General features: G+C 61.2%; 1 long non-coding RNA gene across 2 annotated transcripts; it reads left to right on the forward strand.

Annotated features, from left to right (window-relative positions):
• The first annotated feature begins 12627 nt into the window (after positions 1–12627).
• LOC119533120 lies at positions 12628–16139 on the forward strand. Of its 2 annotated transcripts, XR_005216588.1 has the most exons (4): positions 12628–12710; positions 13211–13599; positions 13715–14042; positions 15728–16139. It is a non-coding gene; the product is annotated as an uncharacterized LOC119533120 (long non-coding RNA). The 2 variants fall into 2 exon arrangements; XR_005216587.1 differs by lacking the exon at positions 12628–12710 and having other exon boundaries at positions 12954–13599.
• Positions 16140–19267: the final 3128 nt, after the last annotated feature.

Consider the following 19267-nt stretch of genomic DNA (forward strand, 5'->3'; position numbering starts at 1 on the left):
CATCGTGTCCTCAGCACACAGCCCAGACACCCGGGACTGTCCCACGTGAGAGGTCTGGGGGTGCCCGGCCCCTGCTGGAGAGCGTGCATGTGCACACTCACATCTCACAGGCTCTAGGTCCTGCCGGGGACAAGACAGGGTCGCCCAGACTGTCCCCAATGTATGTGACTGCGAGGGCCTTCCTGGAACACACTTTGGGGTGCTGGCTTGAGCCCCCAGGTTCCGTTCCTCAATCCCTTCCCAGGCGTGCACTGGCCATGGGGCCCAGGGTCGGGTCAGGCCTCCCGTTTCTTCCACACGCGCTGCACATGCCTGTCCAGGTCCCAGGGCTCTCGCAGTCATTCGGGAGAGAAGGACCTCAGGGGCCTTCTCCTCCACAGCCTGCCCCAGGGCCGCGGGGAGAGCCTGCCCCAAAAGCTCCCCCGTGCAGGCATCCCCGTCCCAGCACCAGCCGCTTTTGAAATGATCCCCTGGTAACCTGGGCGTCACCTCCCTTCAGGTGATGGGATCGCCCAGACCTGTGGCTTGGGAATATCTCGATGGCCCCAACAGTGTCCTGAGGACGCTGCCCAGGGACGCTGTGTTGCAAGCAGGCGCAGGCCCTGGTCAGGTGTGGACATGGCCGGACTCGGCGAAGACACGTCACTTTGAACCTGGGTTTTCTCTCCCATGGAAAGGGGCCAGAGGAACCTTGGCTTTGCGTCTCCTCTCTGGCCTCGATCCCGAGTGGCTCTTCAGCAAAACCAGCCCTGTGGCCTCCAAGCCCATGTGGGGTTCCCGAGGGTTCCGGAGCCCGGCTTCTGGGCTTTGGAGTCTCCGGGGTTCCCATAACAGAGCCCCACAGACTGGGGCTTAAACAGCGGGTGCTGACGGCCTCGCGGTTCTGGAGGCCAGAGGCCCCTCCGGCCGGTGGGCAGGGAGCACGGGTGCACCCCTGTCTGGGCAGGCGGCTGCCCCTCAGAAAGGAGCTGGGCTGGGGGTACTGCAACATCAGTCCTATTGGAGATGCCTGAGCAGCCGCCATTCCCAAAGAGGGGTCCTTGGGGCGGCTGCAGCACGCGCTGGGACTGTCGGGGTGCTGCTGCGGGCTCAGGCTGGGGGCCCCGACCTGCAGGCAGCCAGGCATCCCCTCCCGTGCGGGCGACACTTCCTCCCGCCGCAGCCTCTGGGTGTCAGAGCAGGGCCTGGGAGGCCCCAGATCCCTCCAACTCACGCCACAGGAGCTAGGCTGCACGTCTCCTGTTTTCGGCCCTCCTGCCTCAGGCCATCCCCTCTCTGGGAGGAGAGGGACCCTCTCCTGACCCCCAAGTTGTGGCCAAGAATATGACAAGGATGTAGCTGGTATCACTGCTGACCTCACGCCCTTGCTGTGTGCCCTCCCGCCTGAGCTGTCCCCACGTCCAGCCCAGGTTGACCACTTTCCGCAGAAGCCAGGCCTGTACCCAATACTCGCCACCCGTCGCCCAACGTGAAGTCCCAGCTCTCCTGGCTGCTGTGCCCATTCAGGGGTCCCAGGGCCACCAGAAGGTGGGCATTTGCTGTCCCATAGACTCACCACACTGGGCTGCCTTCAGCCGCTGACCACGGGAGACGTGGCCCTGCTCCGGGCCCGCCCTCCCCATGCCTGCACACCTATGGCTGGGAGCATGGCCCACTTTCCGTGGGTGCCTTCCTGGGGGTGTCCTCACAGGGCATGTCAGCCTCAGGAAGCCGAGCTCCAAGCCACGGGGCCCAGGGGGGCCCAGGGTACCCCTAGGAAGGTGCTGCGGGCACTGGGGCAGTCTCAGATTTGGGGGCTCTCTGCACCCCTCTAGGGCCTCGGTCCCCTCCTCCCCAGTGCCTGCGTCATTCCTCCATGTCCTTCTGGCCTCTGCCCAGTGACTGCCCTCCCAGGTGGGCTCCCGGCTCCAACACCTGAAAGGGGCCCCTGACAACCCGCTCACCTTCCGCCCCACGCCAGGTCGTGGCCGGCCAGGGAGCTGCTGCCTCCGGCCCGGGTATCCACCCCTGTGCCGTCCACGGGACTGGGGAGCCGGGTCCCCTTCAAAGGGTTTCTTCTGGTCAACACCTCCGGCTCCTCATCAAGGTCCACACGTGGGTTTTGTATTGATTTGTGACACTCCCATCTCCATGGAGTGTGACTTTGACGGTTGAGGGAGTGGGTGGCAATGGCTGTGCCATGAGGCTGGTGTGTGCTGGGCCTGGTGCCATGGCCTGGGGGTCCGGGCAGCCCCTCGAGGAGCCCGAGTCAGCGTGTGTGCTCTCGAGAGCAGCTCGGGGGCACGTCTCCTTGTCGAAGCACTGGAGAGTCCCGGCACAGCCACCCCAGCTTTCCCAACGCCAACGGGGTGGATGAGCCGTGGGTGGGCAGGGCAAGGCCTTTCTTCCAGGAAACTAGTTCAGGGGAGCCCTGGGCTTCAGATCGGGTCACCTGTTGGAGAGTAACCTACACCCCATATTGCATTCACCCTGGGAGCAAATATGCAGGGAAGTGTTTGTTCTAACAGGTGAACAAAGCGTCCTTTGTCGCAGAGCCCACAGCGCCAGGCTCTCCTCTGACCAGAAAGGGCCCTGGGGCGAGCTCCTCCCGGGTGGGAGGAGGAGGAGGGCTGGGGGGGGCTGCTGGCACCGGCTCCAGGACCCCCCAAAGTCAGCATGTGGTCGGGGCCCACCTTCACGCAGCTGCAGCTCCGATGCTGGTTTCTCTCGTGGCCTGGGGGTACAGCCGCACCACCCCTCGGAGGGGGCCCGTGGGGGCACCCGGCACCCCGTCTGCGCACAGCCTCGGGGTCTCCCTGCGGCTCCCCGCCCCCTGGAGACGGCGCCACCCTGGCTGCCCCTCAAAGTATCCAGGGGAGCTCTGTTCACATACACTTTAGGGGGACCCCTCCTTGGATCTACCAAATTAAATTTCCGGGCGTGAGGGTCTGGCAGGGTTTTTGTTTGTTGCTTCCAAATAATGCACGAAGGAGACTGGGTGGCCCTGAGTGGATAGGGGTGCGTGGGGGGTGGTTGTAAATTGTTGTTACAAATTCTCTAACGTGTTTGACATGGGAAATATCAAAAAATGTGCGGCATTTTCCATAGTAAAAGCTGCGTGTTTTTAAATGTTCGCAGGAGACGGAGCCCTGCAGCGGGGTGGCGGGATGGCGTTGGGGAAGCCGGAGGGCGCGCCTGGGGCCGCGAACACAGGACACGAGACCTGCCGGGGGCCGTTTGCAAATGTGCAGGTTGGGGGTGATCCCGCGTTCACGGCGCGCCCCGAGCGCCTCCGTCCATCCCCAGACCTTTCCGTCTCCCCAGCAGGAAGTCCGTCCCCCCCAGGCAGACGCCCCGACCCGGCCCTCGGGGCACCCCGTGTCTGTGAATTTCTCTTCTCCACGTCGCCTACGCTGGTCGGGAGCTGCTGGGGCCCCACCTACGGGTGCCGAGGCCTGGCCGGGGCGGGGGGCTCCCCGCAGCCTGCTCGGGAATCGGGGGGATGCGACCCCCAGGGGACCCCCGCGCCCATCTCCAGGGCCTGGGACAGAGGCGCCGGGCCAAGAGGGGGCTCCGAGAAGATGGGGAGACGGGCGGCAGCCTCCCTGCACCCCGCAGGACCCCCACCCCACCCCACCGCACCCCTGGGGGGAGCAGGGCCGGGCAGGAAGCAGCGCGCGGGGGGAGGGGGGCTGGAGGCGTGGTCCCCCCGGGGCTCCCTCCACCGTCCCTCCTTCCCTCTGTCCCCCGGGACACGGCGGCCGCAGGCCTTCGCGGGAAGCGCCTCCTGCCCGGCCCGGGCCTCGCCCTGACCCAGCTCCCGGGCACTGGCTCCCGGCAGCGCCCCCGCCCCCAGAGCCCAAGCCTGGGACCTCCGGCCACCCTGCCTGGACCCCTGTCCTGCACAGCCTGGCCCGGGCCAGCGGCGGGAGGAGGCGCAGTCGGGACTGTGGCCCCAGGAGAGAGGGACAGGGCAGTGTCACGCCCGAATGACAGCCGTGATCATGGAGATTGCCAAACGCCCCTGGCTACCCCCTTGGGGCATCGGAGACCAGCTGTGGCCCCACTCCACCCGCCACCCCCATTCTCAGTGCCCCCTCTCAGCCCTCGCCCAGGCGGCTGGCACCCATGGACCCCAGGCTCGTCTGTCCCTCCTGGAGACCCTTCTCGGGACCCTTCTCTTCCTTCTTGGCCCCGGGTGCCTCGGACCCACCCCTGCTCTGGGCACTGCTGACTCCCAGGGGGCCACCTGGGGCAGGGCATGCCCCTCCCTGGGCCTTGACTTCCTCACCCCTAAAATGGGGATAAGGACGCCCGGCCCGGCCCAGGGGTCCTCTGACAGTGAGGAGCTGTGACCCCGAGGCAGCCAGAGCGCAGACGCACTGGGCTGGCGGGGAAAGCACTTTGCCTGACAATATGGTTTGAGTTAAAAAAATATACACACAAAACCCAAACTATGTGTTTATACAGGCGCATACATTTACATAAGTAGCGCACAGGAAAAAGCCTGGCAAAACATACACCAAAACCAAACAATACATACTCTGAGAAGGGGAGCAGGATTAAGGGGGCATGATCAAGATGGACTTGAATTTTATGGGAGAAGTTTTAATTTTTATGAGAATGTGTCAAGAATTACTAGATGATTTAAAATAAATAAAACGTAAAATGGCACCCTTCTTAGAAGGGTATGGCGAGCATTACCCCATCCGGGGCCCGTCCCCTTCCACCTGGCTCCTCGCAGCTCGGTGCTTCCCTTGGAGGAACTAGAGGTCGGTTATTCACTCAACAAGCATGCGCTGCCGCCGCCCCTGTGCAGACCTCCGCTGGGCTCTGGGTCAGAGGGGATTTACAAAGCGGGCCCCGCCCTGCCGTGGGAGCCGGGGAAGGGCAGGCCTAGGGCACGCTCTGCCCGGCCCTCATGCTGCCCTTCCCCACCATGCCTCCCCCACTTCCTCCTGGCCTCCCCTCCCAGGCCTCTCCAAGCTGGCAGCGTCCGGCCCCACAGGATGGTCCCCGGGGCTCCATGAAGGCCCCTCTGGGCCAGACCCTGGGGGCGCAGCCTCCAGCCACAGGAGGTTCCCCAGCAAAGGCCGAGGAATGCTGTCCCCAGCAGGGCGCCAGGAAAAACAACTTCCTGGGGCGGCTGCCTTTGGGAGCCACACCCACTGCCCAAGACCATGGGGCACCCAGGGCGTCCCTGTCCCCGTAGGCCGGGCACACTGTGCAGCCAAGCTGGGGGCGCAGAGCTGGGGGCACAGGGGTCCGGCCAGGGCCTGGAGTAGCCCAGCAGGGGAAGCCACCTGGGTGGGCAGGAGGGACGCCCGGGACCAGGGAAGGACCCCAGCAAGGGCAGGAAAAGGACGGGCAGGAGCTCAGCCCGGGCCACTCCCTGCAGACTGCCTGCTGTGAACACTTGAGCGTCCCCCTCCCTCCAGGGGAGGCAGGGCCTGCGGGCCAGCTGGGAGGGGGGACAGGAGCAGGAGGGCAAGAGGACAGCGCCTCCACCGAGCCACCAAGCAAGCCAGGAAACAGCCTTCCTCAGGACACTGCCAGGAAGCGGTGGCCTCAGCAGGCGAAGCGGGGGCCCTGGCCGCAGCCCCTACACTTCCTGCCTGCTCGATCGGGGCCAGCACTCACAGGCCAGACCCCACGTCCCCTCTGCTCACCCTCACAGCAGCTCAGGAAGCCGACAAGGTGGTGACTCCCAACTGTCCAGATGGGAACAGAGGCTCAGAGGGGGCAAGTAACCTGCCCGAGGGCGCACAGCCAGTGCTCAGCAGGCTTGCAGCTCTGTGCTCCCGGCGGACCTCCTAGCCCTGACCCTGCCTGCCCGGACCTGGCGCTTGGGAAGCCGTGAGATGGGCTGGAGGAAGCAAGGGCTTCCGCTGTCCCATGACGCCAGGTTCAAATTCAAATTCAGCCTCTTGGTAAGGATGGACTTCGGGCACGTGAACTTCACACACGCGCAGACCCCGCCCCCAGCCCTGGCTTCCTCACCTGTGAAGTGGGTCCCTGTGGGGCCTCGGCTGCTGTGCCCCAGCGGGCGGGGGCGGGGCCGGCCCTCACCTCGGGCCGCCTGAAGGGTCACAGGGGACACCCCAGGCGGGAAGCCCGGGGCTGCGGCGGCGGCGGGGGGGTGGGCTGCAGGGCGCGGGCCCCAGCCTCGTCCTCCCCCACCCGGGCGGCGGCAGGAAGCAGCTGCGCAGGCCGGATAGGCGGGGGGACCGCCCCAGCACCCCACTCCCGGCCCGGCCCGGCCCAGTGGTCCAGAAAACACCGCACCCGGGGGCATCTCTCGGTTCCTCTGCAGGGCACCTGGGGCGGGCGGAGGGCGCGGGCCGAGGCCTGGCGGGGACCAAGGCCGAGACCCGGGGCCTGCCATCGGGAGCCCGCGCGGTGCCCCCACATCGGGGATGGGGATGGCGTTTAAGGAGGAAGAAGCAACAAAGTCGTCACCGCCCGGCTGGCCTCTGGTGGGAGCGTCCGGCCGCCCCGACGGCCGCCCCCGGTGACTGGCGCTGGGACCTCGCCCTGCAGAGCTGCCTCTGGCAGGAAGAAGGAGGCGGCCTCGGGGTCTGCGGAGCGGCGGGCAGGGCGCCCCCGACCCCTGGGTTCCAGGCTGCCCGGGGCTCCCCTTGAGCACAGAGGAGCTGGCGGCCTCCTCGAGCCTGAGCCGCTGCCGTCCAGCTGCCGCAGAGCCCCGCTGTCCGCACGGATCCCGCCCGGGAGCTTGGACCCTCCGAGGGCCACAGGAGCCCCCCCACTTCTGCTGGCCGCAGGGCCGCGAGCACAGCGGCGCTGCAGTTACATTTCCGCGTCATCTTTCATTTGCCCACCCCACCCAGCCCCCTCCCGGCCCCCGGGGAGAAGGCCTGAGGGCCTGGAGTTGGGCCTTTCCTGAGTGGGCCCCGGGCACGGCCCCCGCCGCCCGCCCCCGGCCTCGGCTTCCGGCTCTGCACCCGCGTCCTCCAGGCCTGGGCTGGCCCCCGGGGCTGCAGGCTCCCGTAGGCTGAGGGCAGAGCCGGGGCTCGGAAGGATGGACAGAGGGACAGGACAGAGGAGTGGGGGACAGAGGGACAGAGGATCAAGGAGCAGGGGGTGGGGGTGGAGGGACAGAGGGTGGGGACGGGGGACGGGGAAGAGGGTGGGGCCCTGGGGAGCTCTGCAGGCGGCTTCCTGCTCCATCGGTGACGTCACCCAGGCTGTGGGGTCACGCCGTCCCCCCCCCGGCCTCTCACAGGGACGGTCTGGAACCGACTCACTTCCCCTCTCGGCTCCGCTCGCCCACCTGTGCCTCCCGCTCCTGGGGTGACGTCACCACCGACTCACCTTGGGTCCCGGCCTCGCGTGACCTGGAGGGGACCGTGGCAGGCCGGCCGGGCCGGAGCTGCGGTGTTCCTTCTGCTGCCTGCCGAGCAGCCCTTCCTCCTGCACGGCACTTTACAGTTTGCACAGCCCAGCCCCCTTCTCCCATGGAGGCGCAGCAGGGCGTGGGGGTGGGGGGTAGACCCCAGGGAGCCCGCAGACCCCCGGAGCAGCGCCCCGGGCTGCACTGGGCCAGCCTCCAGCCTCCAGCCTCCAGCCCATGGAGACGGAGGGCACCAGCCCCTATCTGAGGGTGGGAGGGTCGTGGGGGCGAGGGAGGAGAGGACCGGCTTCTGGAAGGTGCTGGGTGTGGCTGGGCCCCTTCGGGGGTCTGGTTTCCAGCTGGAGGTGACCCCTGGCGGCTGGTGTGGGGGCCAGGCCCTCCCGAGCCCCCTCTGCTCCCGGCTCCCCAGCCTCTCGGGGTGGAGGGGGGCAGTCAGCGGTCAGGGCCCCGGGGGGCAGAGCTGAGGAAGGAGCCGCACTTCCAGGGGAAGGGGCAAGCGCAGCCCCGCTTCCTGCCAGCTGCTTTTCTCAGCCCACCCTCGCCACAGCCCCGGAGGTCGCGGCTTGGGGCTGGGAAGCCACTCGCTCCGGCTCTCCTGGTGAGGAAGCCTGGAGGGGGACTTGGCTTCTTCCCAATCCGCGGGGTCCCCGGTGGGCCACTGTGCTGCCCCACGGCCAGGCCACCTGCGGGGACATCGGCCCAGCCACCCCCACGCTGTCCGGCCTGGCCAGGCCCAGGAGGTGCCCGGAGAGCACAGGGACGGGGGGGGGGGCCTGACAAGGCCTCGGGAGGACGTGACGCCGGCGGGCCCCAGGCTCCCCCAGGCTGCAGCTTCTGTCTTCCATCCACGTTTTCCTGCTGCTTTTCCGGTTTTAGGTAAAGGCTCGTCAGGCTGCGGGGCCCGGGGCTTCTCCCTGGAGCTGGAGGCCTCGGGCCGCTCTCATTTCTTGCCCAGGCCCGACCCTGGTCTCTAGGCGGGACCCATGGAAAGTGCAGCCCCACACGCACGTCCCCACGGGGGTCCGTCCCCCTGCCGGGGGCCCTGGGAAGGCCCCAGCTGGTCAGAGGAGCTGGTCCCGGCCCGGAGCTGCCCGCCCACCTCGTCCTGCCCGATCCCCGCCCTCCTGTTGCTCCCAGACTCCCCCTGCTCCATCCTGCCCTGGGCCCTGCCTAAGGGGCAGCCGTAGGAGAAACCAGGAAGGAAGGAAACTTGGGAGACAGCTGCTTGCTTGGCTTTATTCACAAAGACCAGCCCTGCTGGGCGTTGTGGAAATGGGCACGTTCACGTGGCGTGTGTGTTTATGCAATTAAAAAACAGCAACTAAAGAGACTGTGACAATTAAATGCAACACATGGTCCTGGATGGGCTCCGGCAGGGAGGAGAAAAGGCTCAAAGGGGCATTATTAGGACATACGGAAAAATTGGAATTTAGACTGTAAGCTGTATAGCAGTGTTAAATTTCTTGAACTTGGTAACTGCACTTAAGGTTGTTACCTAAGTGAATATCCTTGTTCTTGGGAAATGTACATAGAAGTATTAAGCATTCAAGGAGTGTGATGTGTACAGCCGACGCCCAAGTGTGCAGAGAATAGATCGATGAGAGACAGACAGATTGATGAGAGATTGACACGGCAAATGTGGCAAAACGTTAACACTGGCGGATCTGGGGGTCTGGGTGGGGGTACGCTGGAGATCTCTGTATGGACTTAGCATCACTTTTGCAACTGCCTATAAGTTGATATTTCAAAGTAAAAAGTTTGAGAATAATCATTTTAACAAGAACAATTCTGCGCATCGGTTCTCGGAACACTGGCTTTGGATCCATGAATCTGGGGTTTGCCTCTGGAAATCTGTTTCCCCACCTGGGAAATGGGGCTCTGGGGGCTGTGGAGATGAAATGTCAGCCTCCCCGACAACCAGCCACCGGTCAGGGACACCAGGGCGGTGTCAGCTCCTTCCAGGGCTGGGGGCTCAGGCCGGGAGGGGGCTCCCCACCGGAAGGAGGCGTGGTCGCTCCAGGTTCCGGGGGGCTTGCAGGGTTGAGATGGGGGGCCACCTGCAGGCAGAGAGACTTCTCCTTTAGGCGCTGTGCCCAGGCCCACGGCACTTTTAGGGGTATACACAAAGGTTTTTGTTTCTTCTGCCATTTAGGCCAAGGGAAAACAAATTTTGCTGGGATTTCCCAGTCCTCAGTCGTCTGCCTCATTTACTTTTCATTTTTTAAAAATGTTGTTGCGGTAACACATATTTTCACCATGTTCAGGTGTACGGTTCGGTGGTGGTAATTACGTACCCAGTGTCGTGCTGCTGTCATCACCGCCCACTGCCGACAGTCGGGGCACCCCAGGCGCAGCTCCCCACCCCCCACCCCAGTCTGCCTTCTCCTCTGGAAACCTGCGGGTTCCGATTACTTCATGTCAGTGCGACCAGGCACTGGTGTCCTTCTGAGGCCGTGGAGTTCACGCCACATCGTGTCTTCGAGGTTCACCCCGAGGTGGCGCGCGCGGCACTTGGTTCTGTTCACGGCTGATTAATCCTCCGGCGCGTGGCTGGACCAGTGCGTCCGACGGACACCGGGGCTGCGCCCGCCTTTCGGCCACTGTGAATGATGCAGATGCCCGGGCACCTGTCGGAGTCCGTGTCGGATCTTCTGGCCCTATCCCGAAAAGTGGCACTTCTAGGTCATTCGGCAAATCTATGTTTAAACGGGAAAAAATGTTTCAATACACAATATAAATATATGCCTTTATACCGATGCCCTTGTAAGATAGAATTTTTAATGTTCTTTTGATGAAGGAGGAGTGTGAAGGTGTAACACAGCCCCTCAGGGTTCCCCAACAGGGTTCCCGGGGCCCATCCCAGGGTCGGATTGCCGGGGGTCGGCCCAGGCCCAGCCCGATCGCCGAGGTCCGTGGCACCGGGCGCCCCCCGATCTTGGCCACTGGGTCACCACCATGGTGTCTCCGGCCCGGGCGGCCGTAGAGTGCACGCAGCCAAGGCAGGGGTGCGGGAGGCTCAGGGGGGCGGCTGAGGCTGCAGCTGTGCCCGCGGGGCCCCCACAGAGGCCTCACCCGGCCTGTGGGGTGTTGACAGCCCCAGGGGGCCCCAGCCCTGGCCCGTCCCATCGGGCGCAGCACGGAGCCCGCAGCCGAGCCTGCCCGGGCAGGGCTGTGCGTGGGAGGCCGCGCCCCGGACGCCGGGAGGGGCCGCCCTCGCCCCCTTCCCCGCAGACACGGCCGTGGGTTGGGGAGACCCTCTCCGTCGGGGGCAGCACCCGGCCACCCACCCTCGGGCGGGAACGCGCCTCCCCGGAGGCCCCTCGCTCAGTTTCTTCCACAGGTTTTAGCGTCTGGGTTTTATTTTTCATTGAGCTCTTTAATCCCTCTGGAATTTACCTTTGTGAATGGGGCCAAGGAAAGATACCGAAAGGCCCGGTTTTCTCCCTTGGGAATCGTCCAAACCCGATTTGCCAAATGTTGGCTCCTTTCTCCGCTGATCCCTGAAGCTGCCCCTTCCGGTCAAGTTCCTTTATTTTCAGGATTTGGGAAGCAACAGAAGCCAGGAAAGGACCTCAATGGTGGGTGCTGGGGCCAGGGAGTCCCGCAGGGAGGCAGACGGGGCCACCGGACCCTGGGGGCTCGCCCAGGCCCCCCGCCTTTCCTGGATTCTGGGAAGGCTCAGGGCGGGGGCTGTGGGCGAGCCTGCGGGCTGGGTCGGGCCGTCTGCACTGCAGGCCGCCAGAGGAAGGGCCCCTAAAGGTCGCCAAGACCCTGCGCCTCACAGGACAGCGGGAAAATGAAGCCCCCAGAGGGGACAGGCTGGGCCAAGGCCCCAGAGCAAAGCCACGTGGGGGGCCCGGGGCTCTCACGGGGGGACAGGCAGGGTCCGTAGCTGGTGCCCAGCTTGGAGCTGACCCCACGCCACCCGGGAGCTTTGGGCTGACCGGCCTCCCAGGCCAAGCTGACAAGCCACGGAGTGTCCAAGGCTGGATACGGCACGTCCTGCCCGTGCAGCAGCCCCTGAGCCTGGCTACGGTGACCAGCCCAGGACCCACCAAGCGGCGATTGGGAGCCTCGCGGGTGGTTCTGCTCGGAAGGCGAAAGGAGGGGCAGGCGCTGAGGTCACGGTTTTGGGCTCCTGGGGACCAGGGGGGCCGGGCTCAGATGCCAGAAGTGTGGGGAGAGGCCCAGAGGGTTGGGGGTGCCTCTGGGGGGTCTCCTTGTGCACTGGCCCTCAGATGCGGGGGGAATGGCAGATCTCCGAGTGCCGCCTCTAAACCGAGTCATGGCCGGGTCGGTGGGAGTTGGGGGGGTCAGGGCCCTGCCCCGGAGGAGACACCGGGAGAATGAGAATGGGGCCCGGGGAGGAGGAGCAGCCTGGGAGGACCATCGCCTGCGGCCCCTCCCCAGGCCCTGCCAGGAAACACAGCCTCCGTTGCTGGCCAGTTGGGGGGCCCCTGTGCCTGAAGGGGCCAGGAGAGTGGGGTGCGGGCAGGGGTCAGGCAGCCATCTCAGAGAAAGAGGCCCGAGAAGAGGCCAGGGCTTCAGGCACCTGTTGGGGCCTTCTAGGAGCTGGCGTGGACGGCTGGAAGCCGGTGAGACGGGCACTCACTGCCTGCCCCGCAGCCCGCAGGCTCCCCTCAGGAGAGGGCTCCGGGGCCGGGGAGGTGGGGGATCCGCTCATCCCAAAGGGTTTGCTCTGCGACCCTGAAACAGTGGGCATCAACTTTTCTGCAGCCTCTGGTGTATCTGCCTGGAGCAGGGTACACCTCCCGGGCACTCTGCAAACCCCCAAACCCCAAAACCCTGTGTGGGAGTGACAGGTGGAGGGCTCTAAAAACACCCCGAGCAGCCACCATGCCAGGCAACACGTTAGAGCAATATTTTAAAGACACTATTTAAAAGTCCCCCAAAAGGGGACCCCTTGGTCCCCCCCCATCCCAGCTCCCTCCCAGGGAGCCCCGGAATCCGGGATGCCCGAGCTGGCTAATGGACCCCTCTTTACTCCAGCCTTATCACCTGATGGCAACTAAAAGTAATTTTACACCAAATAATGTGTCAAGGATAATTACTCCCGGGCACAGCTCCCAACTTCCAACCCGAAAGCAAAGGCCAAACGTGCCCGTTAATGATTAAACTGCTGAAAACCTTGCCGAGGGGGCAGGGCCCGGGGATCGGCCCGGAAAGGTGCCCGCCGGAGTGGCTGGCAGGGGCCCGGGAGCTGCCTCCTGCTCTGCGGGGGAGGGGCGGCTCCCCACCGTGGAGAAACTGAACACCGCCCAGCCCCAGCGCCCGACGGCACACAGGCTCCCCATTGTCCCTCCGACGGCAGGTCGTGATCACCGTCCTGGTCGCCCAGGTGGGACGGGGGCCAGGGAGGCCAGAGTGTCCCGGCACCGGGCGGGAGGGGTGGGCGGGCGGGTGGCTCTGCTTCTCCGCCTCCCTCTGCATCAAAGGGCATCTCGGGAAAGTCGCAGAAAGGGCGTGTGCTGGCCTGGGCTCTCCAGACAAACAGAACCGACAGGAGACACATACCTATGCAAACATTCAGAGCTTTATTATAAGGGTTGGCTCACGTGACCCTGGGGATTGGCAAGTCCGAATTCCATCGGGTGCACTGCGGGTTGGGAACTCTGGTGAAGGTGAGGTTGAGTTCTCCAGGAGAAGCCGGCTCATTGAAATAGAGAGAAATTCTTTCTGACTTCTGAAGTCCTCAGTTCTGGCTCTATGCCCTCCCACTGACTGGGTGAGGAATGTTCCTCATGGCTGAGGGCGAGCTCCTATGTTGATTGTAGATGCAATCCACTGTAGATACAATCAACGGACTACAGGCACTAACCTACCTGTAAAATATTTCAGGTAACAATCAGGCCAGTGCTTGCTTGACCAAACAACTGGCCAAGCTGATGCCTGAACTCCACCATCGCAGGGTTTAAAGCACAGAAGATGAGTGGGTGCAAGGGGGCACCAGCATAAGAAAACCCATGTTCAGTGACAGAAAGCAAATGGGGTGAAGAGTGATTGTTCATATCACAGGAGGCCCCTCTCCGAGGGGCTCAAGAGCTTCGGGTTCAGCCTCCAAGTCCTGGCTCCGCTGCTCACCCTGAGTAGCCACGACCCTGTCACATGACCTCTCTTATCCTCAGTTTCCCCATCTATAAAATGGAGACGCGGTGTCTGCCCCTTGGTTGTTGCGAGGCTTAATGAGACACGCACATAAAGCACTTAGCGCAGGAGCCTCAGCGGGGGTAAGTATTTGATACACGCCAATTATGTTTATTACTATTATTGTGATCACTGAAACTCGGTGCCTTGCGGGATCCCAGCCCTCAGTCTCCTCCTACGTTTTGGTGTTCGTCGCAGGTTGATGCTCTAAGTGCCTGAGTGTCCTAGGGCTGCCCCAACAAAGTGCCACAAACGAAGCTGCTGAAGACGACGAAGCTGATTGCCTCACGGTCCCGAGGCTCAGACGTCTGAACTCAGGGTGTGCGCCGGGCCGGGCTCCCTCGGAGCCTGCCGGGAGACTCCTGCCTCCCTGCCTCGCCGTGTCCTTCCTCTCCGTCACCACGCAGCCATCCTGCCAGCGTCTGTCTGTCCAAACATCCCCTTCTTGTAAGGGCCCCACAGAGTCCTCCCCACACCAGTGTGGTCTCATCGTAATCCATCACACCTGCAAAGACCTTGTTTCCAGGTAAGGTCACGGGACCAGGGCAAGGACACGAACACGTCTCTTTTGGGAAACAATTCAACCCGTCACAGACAGAGTGGAGTTCCAGCGTTGGGGGCTTGGGATTGCCCAGGGTGAGGGGGAAGAAAGAAGCTGAGAGCTGACACCAGCAACCTCGTCTTCCCAGAGGGGCGTCAGGAGGCAGTGAAAGTGCATTGCTGTTTAATAACCACGTTGGTGATTTGTAATTCACATAGCACAAAATTCACTGCTTTAAAGTGTACATCTCAGTAGTTTTTAGAGTATTTACAAGGTTGTGAATCTAATTCCAGAACATTCTCACCACCCTGAAAGGAAACCCTGCACCCATTAGCCGTCACTCCCCACCCCCCACTCCCCACAATCCTGTTGACCGCTCATCTTTCTACCTCCGTGCATTTGCCTAATGTGGACATTTTGTGTAAATGGAGTCATATGACGGGTCTTTTTCAGCTGTCGAGGCTCACCATGGCGTGGTGTGGATCAGGACTTCTTTCCTTTTTATTGCCAATAATATTCCATTGTACGGACAGACGACTTTTTGTTTATCCATTCATCAGTTGATGGGCATTTTCATTGTTTCCACCTTTTGGCTATTAAAATAATGCTACTATGAACATTCTTTTTTTTTTTTAATAATTCAATTTTATTGAGATATATTCACACACCATACAGTCATACAAAGCATGCATTCAATTGTTCACAGTATCATCATGTAGTTGAGCATCCATCACCAAAATTAATTTTTGAACATTTTCATTACCACACACACAAAAGCAATAAGAATAAAAATTTAAGTGAAAAAGAACAATTAAAGTAAAAAAGAACACTGGGTGCCTTTTTTTTTTTGCCCCCCATTTTTCTACTCATCCATCCATACACTGGACAAAGGGGAGTGTTGTCCACATGGCTTTCCCAATCACATTGCCACCCCTCATAAGCTACATTTTTATACAATCGTCTTCAAGATTCATGGGTTCTGGGTTGTAGTTTGATGGTTTCAGGTATTTACTGCCAGCTATTCCAATCCATTAGAACCTAAAAAGGGTTGTCTATACCGTGCGTAAGAGTGCCCACCAGAGTGACCTCTCAGCTCCTTTTGGAATCTCTCTGCCACTGAAGCTTGTTTCATTTCCTTTCAAGAAGGATGGTCAAGAAGATGAACATTCTTTTTTGTTCTCTTGGGTACATGCTTAGGAGTGGGACTGCTGGGCTATATGGTGGAAAATATATTACTTACAGTTACCAAAAGCAAAACAATTATGAAGAAATAAAATAATTATGTAAATCTTAAACATTGACAGGAGGAAGAAGTATGTAATTTAGCTGAATCAATACAGTCTGAAATTTGATGTCAGAGAATAGAGAGAAAACACAGTATGTGAAGCCCCAGAGAGAGCCGTGAGCGGAAATGCACACAGCGAGCCCACAGGGGCAGGCCCTGGGGGGCCCCTGGGCGGGGAGGGTGGCAGGTGCAGGCAGCTCTGCACCATAAGACCCTCTGTGCTGCTTAATTTGTGATTGTGAGTGTGCTGCTTTCATAAAAAGATATTTTAAATTATGAAATGCATATTATAATTTTCAAATTACAAAAGCAAATGCAGGAGTGACTGTTTCAGAGCTGGAAATGTAAGTATGTGGAGAAATCTGTTCATTTTATCATTTTTCAGGGATGCAGCAACTACAGCAAGACAGGGTGCCTGCGCCCGGAGGTCTGCTTCGGCCTCTAGCTGCCATCTGACTTCCGACCACTTCTAACACCATCCTTGGAGCTGCCAGGGCAGGGAGGGGTGGCTTGCCTTGTCTCAGGTGACAGCCCTCTACACACTCAAAGGCTTATCTCCTGCTCCCTTAAGTTTGTCTTCTGCAGGCGAAACTTCACTCACCTCCTCAGCTGTTTTATGGACAACCTCTTTGATCCCTTCTGGCCAGGAGACCCAAGAAACTTGGGGTGTGCAGCTGGGACTAAGCCTACTTATAATTGTGCCTAAGTTCCCCCAGAGAACCTCTCTTGTTGCTCAGAGGTGGCCTCTCTCTCTCTCTAAGCCAACTCTGCAGGTAAACTCACTGCCCTCCCCGCTGTGTGGGACATGACTTCCAGGGATGTAAATCTCCCTGGCAATGTGGGACATGACTCACGATGATAAGCTTGGCCCTAGCATTGTGGGATTGAGAACATCTTTTTGGACTGAAAGGGGGAAGAGAAATGAAACAAAATAAAATTTCAGTAGCTGAGGGATTTCAAGTGGAGTTGAGTGGTCACTCTGGAGGTTATTCTTATGCATTATATAGATATCTCTTTTTAGTATTTAGTATATTAGAATAGCTAGAAGGAAATACCTGAAACTGTTGAACTGAATTGCAGTAGCCTTGCTTTTTGATGATGATTGTATAACCAGAAAGCTTTTACAGTGTGACTGTGTAATTGTGAAAATCTTGCGGCTGATAAGCTGTTTATTCAGTGTATGGACAGATGAATAAGAAAATAAAGATAAAATAAATAATGGGGTATATGGGATATGGGATATTTTGTGTGTTCTTTTTTACCTTTATTTTTATTCTTTTTTTTTTTGGAGTAATGAAAATGATCAAAAATTGTGGTGATGAACACACAACTATATGATGATACTGTGAACCACTGATTGTACACTTTGGATGATTATCTGGTATGTAAATATATCTCAATAAAATGGCATTTTAAAAGAAGTGGGTACGAAAGCCAGTGCAGGCAGTGCTGATTCTCCAGGGACCAGCCTCCTTGGGCAGAGCGGGTGATGTCCGGGATGGTGGCCGATGCCCTCCGGCTCCAGGAGCAGCCGTGCAGCTGCTCACCGGCACCGGCGCCGGCTTCTCCAGCGGTGCGACCGGGGCCATGACTCAGCCCTGCTGTGTAAAGGGGAAACAGCAGCTGCTGTGCGCTGTTCTTGTGGATCATTTGGCAGGATTTTAGGGAGCATCTACGGAGTGCCAGGCACAGTTCTAGCTCTGGGGGCACAGCAGCTGTGAGCCAAGGTCCTGCCCCAGGGCCCTGCTGAGTTAGAGACGTGCTGGGACAGCTCAGGGCCCGCGGCAGGTGCTCCAAAAACGGCAGCTGCCCTTGTTCCTGTTGCTACGGGCCATCCAGGTGCAGAGTAGCACCTGCCAGGCGGCACACCTGGAGCCCCTCCAAGCCAATCCAAGAAGTGGGAGCCGGGCTGCAGCGGTCACCTGGGGGAGACCTTCTGGGGACCTGGCTGGGGTCCGGGAACCCTCCTTTCCCGTCGGAAACCCCCTGGACGCGGCTGGTCGGAGGCGCGGGGCAAACCTGCCCCCTGCGCAGCCCCGCAGGCCCGGGCACACGCGCCCGCTCCCCCTCGCCCTCGGCTCGCTGCTCCGTGGGGGGGCAACCCCCGGGGCTGGTGGGAAAAGACCCCGGTGGTCGGGCCGGGTCCAGGCTGCCGCGGACCCCGCGGGGAGCAGCTCGTCTCGGGGGCTGGGGGCGCCTCTCGGAGGCCGGCGGGTCGCGCTGGGGACCCGGCGGGGCGGGGGTCTGCGTGGAGGCGGAGGCCCCGAGGCCCGGCGGCTCGTCCCTGAGGACCCTCCCGGGGGGCTGGGAAAGAGGGGGCGCAGCAGGGAGGGCAGGGGCTGTCACCACGCCCAGCCCCCAGGCTGGGAGGGGGCGGGGGGCGCCGGCAAGAGACGCGGGACCCCCCCCCCCCGCAGGCGTGGCCGCTCCGGAAAGCCCGTGCTGCAGCCCCGCCCTGTGAGAGGCCCCGCCCACGAGAGGCCCCGCCCACTTGATGCCCCGCCCCGTGATAGGCCCGCCCATTACAGGCCCCGCCCACTGGATGCCCCCGCCCCGTGAGGCCCCGCCCCCACAGTCCCCGGGCCCCTCTGTCTCGCTGGGCAGTTCTCCTGGCCCAGGACAGTCTCAGACCCCCGGGAAGGGCCTGCCAGGAAGAAGCAGGGCCGGGGGCGCACCCCTGCTGGGGCGAAGGGTGACCTCGACCCCCGGGAGGAGACGCCTGCTGAAGCGCACACATAGGGCCGCAGGCCCCACCCGGGCAGAGGGGTGACCCGGGCCCCTTCATCGGGACCCCCTCCTGGGAGTGGGAGACACTGCCCCACCCCCGGGCCAGGGGTGCCCACAGGTGGGATGGGGACCCCAGGCACAGCTGCCCCACTGGCCACCGCCGCTGCAGGGGATGGCGTGCAGGGTCCAGCAGGGTGACAGCGAGGGCAGACCCCATCCAGGGCAGAGGCTGACCAGGGCGTGAGGCTGGGAACAAGACTGCAGCCCCAGGGGTCTGTCTCGGTTTGCTAAAGCTGCTGGGATGCAAAATACCAGAAATGGATTGGCTTTCATAAAGGGTGTTTATTAGGTTACACAGTTACAGTTCTAGGCCATAAAAGTCTCCACACTAAGGCATCAACAAGAGGACACCTTCACTGAAGAAAGGCTGATGGAGTCTGGAACACCCCTGTCAGCTGGGGAGGCACGTGGCTGGTGTCTGTGGGTCCTCTGCTCCTGGGCTGTGTTGCTTTCAGCTTCTGATTCCAGTAGTTTCTCTTTAAGAGTCTGTGAGTTCTCCTTTAGCTTCTCTGGGGCAAACTCTGGGCTTCATCTCTTAGCTTAGCATCTCCAAATGTCCTTCTGTCAGCATCTCCATGGAAACAATCTAATCAAAAGATCCCACCCACAATAAGTCTGCACCAAGAGTGGATTAAAATAACATGGCTTTTCTGGGGTACATAACAGAGTCAAACCAGCACAGGGTTTACAGGGGGTCCAGCCAGTGGCGGAGGTAGGGGACTCTTTCAGGCTGGACAGGCCTTGAGGGGTCTGTGCCAAGCTGCCGAGGAGGGACTGGCCTGGCCCCTGGGGCTGGGCTGGCTAGGCCAGGGTTGGGGGAGAAGGGCAGTCACATGGCTCTGCGGCCCCCACATCATCCACTGGCCATCTGCTGGCCGTTCTGACCACTCCTGCCAGGGTGCTCGGAGGCCGAGGCGGTGGGGAAGGTGGACGGTGGAGACTGTAGCTCCAGGGCTAAGGGACAGTCGGAGGAAAAGCTGGTCTCGGGGAAAAGCCCTTGTGGATCCCCCAGAGCAGCCCAGCCTGACCACCAGATGCACAATCTCACACTCAACGTTCACACACACACTCACAGGTGCCTTCACATGTGCGTGTGCACACCCAGGCCCGCCTGGTGGTGGGAAGTGCATCCTAGTGC

The sequence above is a fragment of the Choloepus didactylus genome, chromosome 4 (assembly GCF_015220235.1).
Source record: "Choloepus didactylus isolate mChoDid1 chromosome 4, mChoDid1.pri, whole genome shotgun sequence".
Classification (NCBI taxonomy): Eukaryota; Metazoa; Chordata; class Mammalia; order Pilosa; family Megalonychidae; genus Choloepus; species Choloepus didactylus.